A 7,415-nucleotide genomic window follows, 5' to 3' on the forward strand; every position below is an offset into this window, starting at 1 on the left:
AAAAGCCCCTTTGTTTCTCTTTTACGTGAGATAATTTTCCTCATTCTTTCTCTCCCTTCCTCCTCCTCCCAGGACATCCCTTTCTTTCACCCTTTCTTTCTCAGTGGTTTTTTAGGTGGTTTTTTGGAAGATCATCCCAACATGATTGATATACATGTGTGCCCTCTTTCTTTGTGGACTTGTTTCTTTGTGGAACTGTCCTAATAATGAGAAAATTCTTAAGAGTTACATGTATCATTTTCCCATATAGGAATGTAAACAGTTCCTGTACTTTATTGAATCCCTAGTGATTTCTCTTTCATATTTACTTTTTTGTGCTTGTCTTTCATTTTATATTTAAAAGACAAGTTTTCCACTCATTTCTATTCTTTTCACTAAGTATGCTTGAAAGCCCTCTATTTTTTAAAAAAATATCCATTTCCCCCCAAAGGATTATACCCAGTTTTGTTGGGCAGGTCATTCTTAACTATAACCCTGGTCTCTTTGCCTTCTGGAACATCATATTCCAAGCTCTCCATTCATCTAATGTGGTAATTGCTAAATTTTGAATGAGCCTGACTATGGCTCCATGGTATTTGAATGGTTTAGTTCTGGTTACATTTTTTCTTTGAATTGGGAGCTCTGGAATTTGGGTATAATATTCTTGGAAGTTTCCATATAGAGATTTCTTTCAATGTATGTTTTACCCTTTGAATTCACATATCAGAGAAAGTTTTCCTTTATAATTTATTGAAATATGATGACTAAGCTTCTTTTTATCATGGCTTTCAGGCAGCCTAATAATGCTTTAATTATCTCTCCACAAGATAAGTATTTATCACATTTTCTTTTATTTTTCATTCTTTTGACTTTGTTTTATTAGTTTCTTGATGTCTTGAGGTCACTAGCTTCCATTTGCCCGATTACAATTTTTAAAGAGTTTTTTTTTCATTAAGTTTTCATATCTCTTTTTCCATTTTGCTAACTCTGCTTTTTGAGTTATTTTCATCAATGAAGTTTTGTAACTCTTCAACCATTTGGCCAATTCTGGGTTTTAAAATATTATTTTCTTTGGTATATTAAGGTGCCACTTTTATCAAGCTGTTAATTTTCTTTTTATAATTTTCTTACATTGTTCTCATTTCATTCCCCAATTTTCCTCTATCACTTTTATTGGATCTTTAATTTTTTTTCCCTCTTTCTTTAGTTCTTACAAAAATTCTTATTGGGTTTGTATCCAATTTGCATTTTTCTTTGATACTTTGTAGTTGTTTTTCACATAATTGTTTTCTTATATCTTGATCTTTCCTCTCACTTCAGTAGTTTTTAATGTTTTGGTTCTTTTTTTTTGGTTGTTTGCTTATTTTCCAGCCTATTTTTTTAATTTTGAAATTTATGTTAAAGTCAGATTCTGCTCACTCTGAGGTGGGTGAAGCTCTGTCCCAAGCTTCAGGCTTTTCCATACCATTGTTTTCAGAGTTAGCTTTAGGAATTTGGAAGACTTTGGTGTTTCAAGGTGATTTGACACAGGGACAGTTGTGGTTACACAACTGGTGTAGTGGTCTGTGCCCTGATCCTTACCTAGGAAGGGCTCTGATCCCTTGCAACTGCAGATATTATTGCTCATCAGGAACTCTGTTCCCTTGTGACCACTAGCACTCCTCTCCACCCTAGCACTACAAAATAGAAATGCATATAAATAATAATATTGTGAAATATATTTTATCCTCTACCCAAGACTGGCACAGGGGTCCTCTGTAATCTATTTGTGACTAGTTGTCCTATTAATTTACCATCTCTTGATCAAGAGCTCCCAAAGCTGCTTCTATCTTCAAAGTCCATACTGGTGTTGCTACCACATGTACTCCAGGCCACTGTCACAGACCTCTCCTGCTAATCTCCTAAATTATCTTGGGATGAAAAAATGTCTCACCATGGCATTGCAAAATTTAATCTGAGGCATTATTTTAAAATTGTTTGGAAGAAGATGTTGGGAGAGCTTGGCTGCAAAGCTTCCTCCTCTCTGCCATCTTGACTGTGCCTAAAGAGCATTTATTAAGCACCTACTAAGTGCTAGGTATTTTATAAAGAAAATGTGATCTCATTTGATCCTCACAACAACTTTGTGAGGTAGGTGCTCTTCTTATGTCTATTTTGCATATGGGAAGACTAAGGCAGACAGAGATTAAGAGATTTGCCAGAATCATTCAGCTACTAAAAGGCTGGATTTGAACTCAAGTCTTCAGCCCTAGAACTGTATTCTCTCAACCACCTAGCCTATCCAATAATAATAGTACCAAGTAAGTTAGCCTTACAATAATAAAAATTGCATCATGTACACTTTACAAACCTGAAAGTGATATATAAAATTGCTTCTTATTGATTTTGGCTCTCAATCTCACTATTATAAAATTTCTAGAGGAAGATAATGCATATTATAATTGTTAGGAATAGCTACTTTTACTTTCCATAGTCCTCAAACCTCATCTTTTGCTATCTCTCCCAAAAGCCTCAACAGATCCAGATTTAGAGTTGGAAGGGGAGGGTCTCATCAGCTTTTTAAAGTTGAGGAAACTGAGGTCCAGAAAAATGAAATGAGTTGTATCCAAAGTTACAAGTGTGAGCCAGCCAGAAGTGGAACCTGGAGCCTCTGCTTCTAAATGTGGATGGCCATGCTACGAAGGGAAACCCTCTATAAAGATTTAGGCAAGGTAAAGAAAGATATCGTGAATTGGATTGTAATCTGTTGGAGGGCATCCCCAAAGTAAGAATATCATGGGTCTATTGAATTATTGCTAAAGAAGAAACCATGGTGAATAAATAGAATTTGTTTCTATTTATGGGAGTTTATAATCTTGTGGGGGAAGTTGATACAAAATAGAATGTAGAATTTCAGCATTGGAAAGGACTCAGTGGCCATCAAATTCAACTTCTGCTGGAGTAAGAATGCTCTCTACAACACACCCAACAAGTAGTCATCAAAATTGTCTGGAGGACATTTAATGACCCATTCCACTTCTAGATAGTTCTAAATATTAGAAAATTTGGCTTTCCCTCAAGCCTAAATAAGCTTTTTTGAAATTTCCACTCTAATTCTGCCTTCTGGGTTCAAAGAAAGCAAGTCAAATCTGTTTTCCATATGAAAGCCCTTTGAATCCTTCAAGAAAGCTTTGATGTCCTCTGAAATCCTCTCTTTTCCAAGTTGAGTAGCTCTGGTTCCTTTGATTCCCACAATAGATAAATTCAAGGCCCTTCATGGTAATCAATCCATCAATCAACAAACATTCATCAAGCAACTAATATGTCCCAGGCATGATGCTAAATTCTGGAAATATAAAAACAATAGCTACCCTCAAGGAGTTCACTTTCTACATTCTCTCAGAAGAAATGGCATGTTTCTACGTGACATATATATTCAGAACACAAGAAAAATAAATACAAAGTAATTTAAGAAGGGAGAGGGATCAGAAAAGACTTCGCATCGGAGGTGGTCTTGGAGGACACTAGGTTTTCCACTAGCATGAAGATAAGGAAAGAGCCATTTGAGACAAGGTGAAAGCAAGCACCAAGGCAGAGACACAAGAGATGGAGGGCTGTAGGACCAGTGAGATGAACAGTCTGACTGGATAACAGAGTCCAGAAAGAAGGAGCAATGTATATGAGTGCTTGAAAGGAAGATTGGAGCCAGGTTGGGAAGGTTTTAAAAGCCTAACAGAGAGCATTTACATCTTCTTTTTTAATGATTGGACAGAGGAGTGAGCTATTATCCAGTACAAGAAGATGCAATGGGCGCAAGTATATCAAAGAAGCACCTACTATGTGCAAGTCACTGTAAAGGCCCAGAGAGTGGAGTAGGTCAGAATACACAAGGTTTAAAAAGAACCCTCTTGATAGAGGTAAATACCAGAAAAGCAATAATTACTAACTGACACAACCACAAGGTAGATGCAGCAGAGATGTCCTTCGGCCAGACAAGAATGATTCCCAAATATAGCATCCTGGGTCCTCTCTTCCATCATGCTGGCCACTTGGACTCCTAGAAGAGCTACTGCTGCCTTGGAGTCTAAGAGTAATCTTATGGGTGACACCAAATATTATTATTAATAATAATAGCTAAATCTATATAGTGCCAGGCCCTTTAAGCACATGACAATTATTATTTTAATTGATCCTCACAACAGCTCTGCAGGATGATGCCAGTGTCAATCCCCAAGGAAACTAAGGCAAACAGGAATTAAACGAATTATTTGAGTATCTGAGGCTGAATTTGATCTCCAGGCAATGTGCTTCCCATTAACAATCAGCCAATTGAGTCAATTATTGCTTAGAAAAGACATCATTTACTCAGATAACATAACAAAAACCGTAGCATTTTCCCAAAATACAAAGTATTTTCCCCAAAACCTGGAGCATACTCTCCCACAAAAACACATACACAGAGTCTGGGATTTGGGAGTAGAGAAAACAGGATAATATTGTGTAGCGATCTCACAGGTGATCAATGCAAGCCATGACTCTAGCACAACCGGATCTTTTTTTTTTTTTTCCCCTTTCTCTGGAAAATCAGTGCATTGCGTCTCCTAGAAGCTGGATCCAAAGAACAGTTTCTCTGCTCACAGGTGACTCAGCTGAGTTTGTCCCTGATGAGGTATGGCTTCTCTGCTGACTTTGTCATATGTACCTGAGCTATTTAACAACTCAGACCCTGGGTTTTGGGTCCCCTTAGGGGATCCCCTTGGGTTTTGCCCCTTAGGCCTTCAATTAGGCCGTGTAGTTATACAAATCTTGCACAAACCCAGGGATAACACTAAATGCAATAGATGTTGGAAGGAGGAAAAGATCGCTTCATGCTGGAATAATTAAGGAAGACCTCAGAGACAGAGGGCGAGGAGCTCTATCTTGAAGAAGGGGTTGGAATTATGTGAACAAAAAGAATATAAAAGAACATTCCAGCAGAAAAATTTGCTGGAGTAAAAACCCGTAGATATGAAAGTGAAAAACTTCTTTAGGAGGCTTCCAAAGTGTGCTTACTGTTTGATCGAGCAGTGTCTCTACTGGGCCTGTATCCCAAAGAGATCCTAAAGGAGGGTCAGGGACCCACATGTGCAAAAATGATTGTGGCAGCCCTTTTTGTAGTGGCCAGAAACTGGAAACTGAGTGGATGCCCATCAATGGGAGAATAGTTGGGTAAGTTATGGGATATTATGGAATATTATTGTTCTGTAAGAAATGACCAGCAGGATGATTTCAGAGAGGCCTGGAGAGACTTACAGGAACTGATGCTGAGTGAGCAGGACCAGGAGATCATTGTACACGGCAACAACAAGATAACACTTTTCAAATGAGGTGATTCAGACTAGTTCAAATGATCTTGTGATGGAAAGAGACTGAACGTGGTATTTTCATCTTTTTTTGGTGGTAGAGTTGTTTGATTGTTTTTTTTCTCTTTCTCATGGTTTTTTCTTTTAATTAAATTTTTTCTATATAATGAATATGGAAATATGTTTAGAAGAAATGCACATGTTTAACCTATAGTGGTTTGCATGCTGTCTAGGGAGGGAGAAAAAAATTGGAATACAAAATTTTGCAAAGGTGAATGTTGAAAACTACCTTTGCATGTATTTGGAAAAATAAAACTCTTATTAAAAAATAAAAGCAATGGACCTATAAAAAACAAAAACAAACAAACAATCAAAGAACCTCTTTAGGGTCATAGTGAGTAGATCCTTCTACCTGGAGTGAAGGGTTTGGATAATATAACACTTAGGGAATGGTGTTTAGCAGTAGTTTGTAAAGGCTTTGAATGCATGTCTAAGAAGTTTGACATTCATTGTATAAACATTGGAAAGACTGAAGGTTTTGATGCAGGGATATTGGTCAATAAAACAGTGTTTGGGGAACATTAATTTAACATAAGCAGGCAGAATGGATTGGATCAGGGAAGAAACAAGCACCTTCTCTTTGTCAATCTCTCATTGTCTCTGGGTTTTTTCCCATTATGTCTGGAACTGTCTTTCTTTGTTCCTGTCTCTCTCTGTTTCTGTCTGTCTGTCTTTCTGTCCATTTATCTCTTTCTTTAATATATTCTCTTCTGCATAATATATCCTTCTACAAAGGAAAGGAAAAAGTTTTTTCTATATTTCTGACTTCATTTCCCATTTCCCATTGACATAGATTTGGGGGGAGAGTAACTAAAGCTATGGTCCCCCCCCCCCACTTCAGGCAGAAGTGGACCTAAAGATGAGCTGCAGGTGTCCATTATCATCAGCCTTCAAGCTCTTGAGTAGCTCATCTTGTTAACACCCAGTTAAAATCCTTTAGCTTCACACTGTCATTAACTAAGAAATTGAAGCATTTATACTTTCATACAGCCCCTAAAAGATGCTTTTTTCTAAAGGTCAATGCTTTTAGTCTAGTTTCTGGAAACCAGAACATTCCAAACCTTTTTCTTCCCCCTAATAGACCTTAGCCTCTGTAGAAGGAGGTCGCCTGTAAATTGCCCAGATTAACAGAAAAGGAAATAGAATACTTAAATAACTTCATCTTAGAAAAATAAATTGAACAAGCCATAAATGAGTTCCCTAAGAAAAAAATCTTCAGGGCTAGATGGATTCATAAATGAATTCTACCAAGTATTTAAAGAACAACTAATTCCAATCAAAAAAAAAAAAAAAAGACTATTGGAAAAAAATAGGCAAAGAAGGAATTCTACCAAATTTCATTTATGACACAAATATGATTTTTGATACCCAAACCAAGAAAAGCAAAACAGAGAAAGAAAATTATAAGCTAAGATTCATAAGGAAGATTGATGCAAAAAAATTTAAATAAAATGCTAGCAAAGAGATTAATACAATGTATTATAAAGATCATCTATTATGACCAGCTGGGATTTATATCAGGAATCCATCACTGGTTCAATATTGAGAAAACTATCAGCATGATTGATCATATAAATTTTAAAAATCATATAATTATCTCAATAGATGCAGAAAAAGCTTTTGATAAAATACAACACTCATTCCTATTAAAAAAAAGTAGAAAGAAAGAAATGAAACTTTCCTCAAAACAATTAGTATCTACTTAAATTTATCAGGAAACATTATCTGTAATAGAGATAAGGAAGAACTGCCTTCCTAATAAAATCAGGAATGACGCAAGGATGCCAACTATCAGCACTATTATTCAATATTGTACTAGAAATGTAGATACGGTACTCACTCCAGAGAAAGCAATTGAAGTGACTAGAATAGAAAATGAGGAAATAAAACTATTACTCTTTGCAAATGATATGATGTATCCTTGGAGAATATTAGAGAATCAACTAAAAACTAGTTGAAATTATTAACAATTTTATCAAAGTTACAGACTACAAAATAAACCCTCATAAATCATCAGCACATCCATATAGTATCAATAAAACTCAGCAGGAAGAG

The sequence above is a fragment of the Sminthopsis crassicaudata genome, chromosome 5 (genome assembly GCF_048593235.1).
Source record: "Sminthopsis crassicaudata isolate SCR6 chromosome 5, ASM4859323v1, whole genome shotgun sequence".
In the NCBI taxonomy this organism is placed as follows: domain Eukaryota; kingdom Metazoa; phylum Chordata; class Mammalia; order Dasyuromorphia; family Dasyuridae; genus Sminthopsis; species Sminthopsis crassicaudata.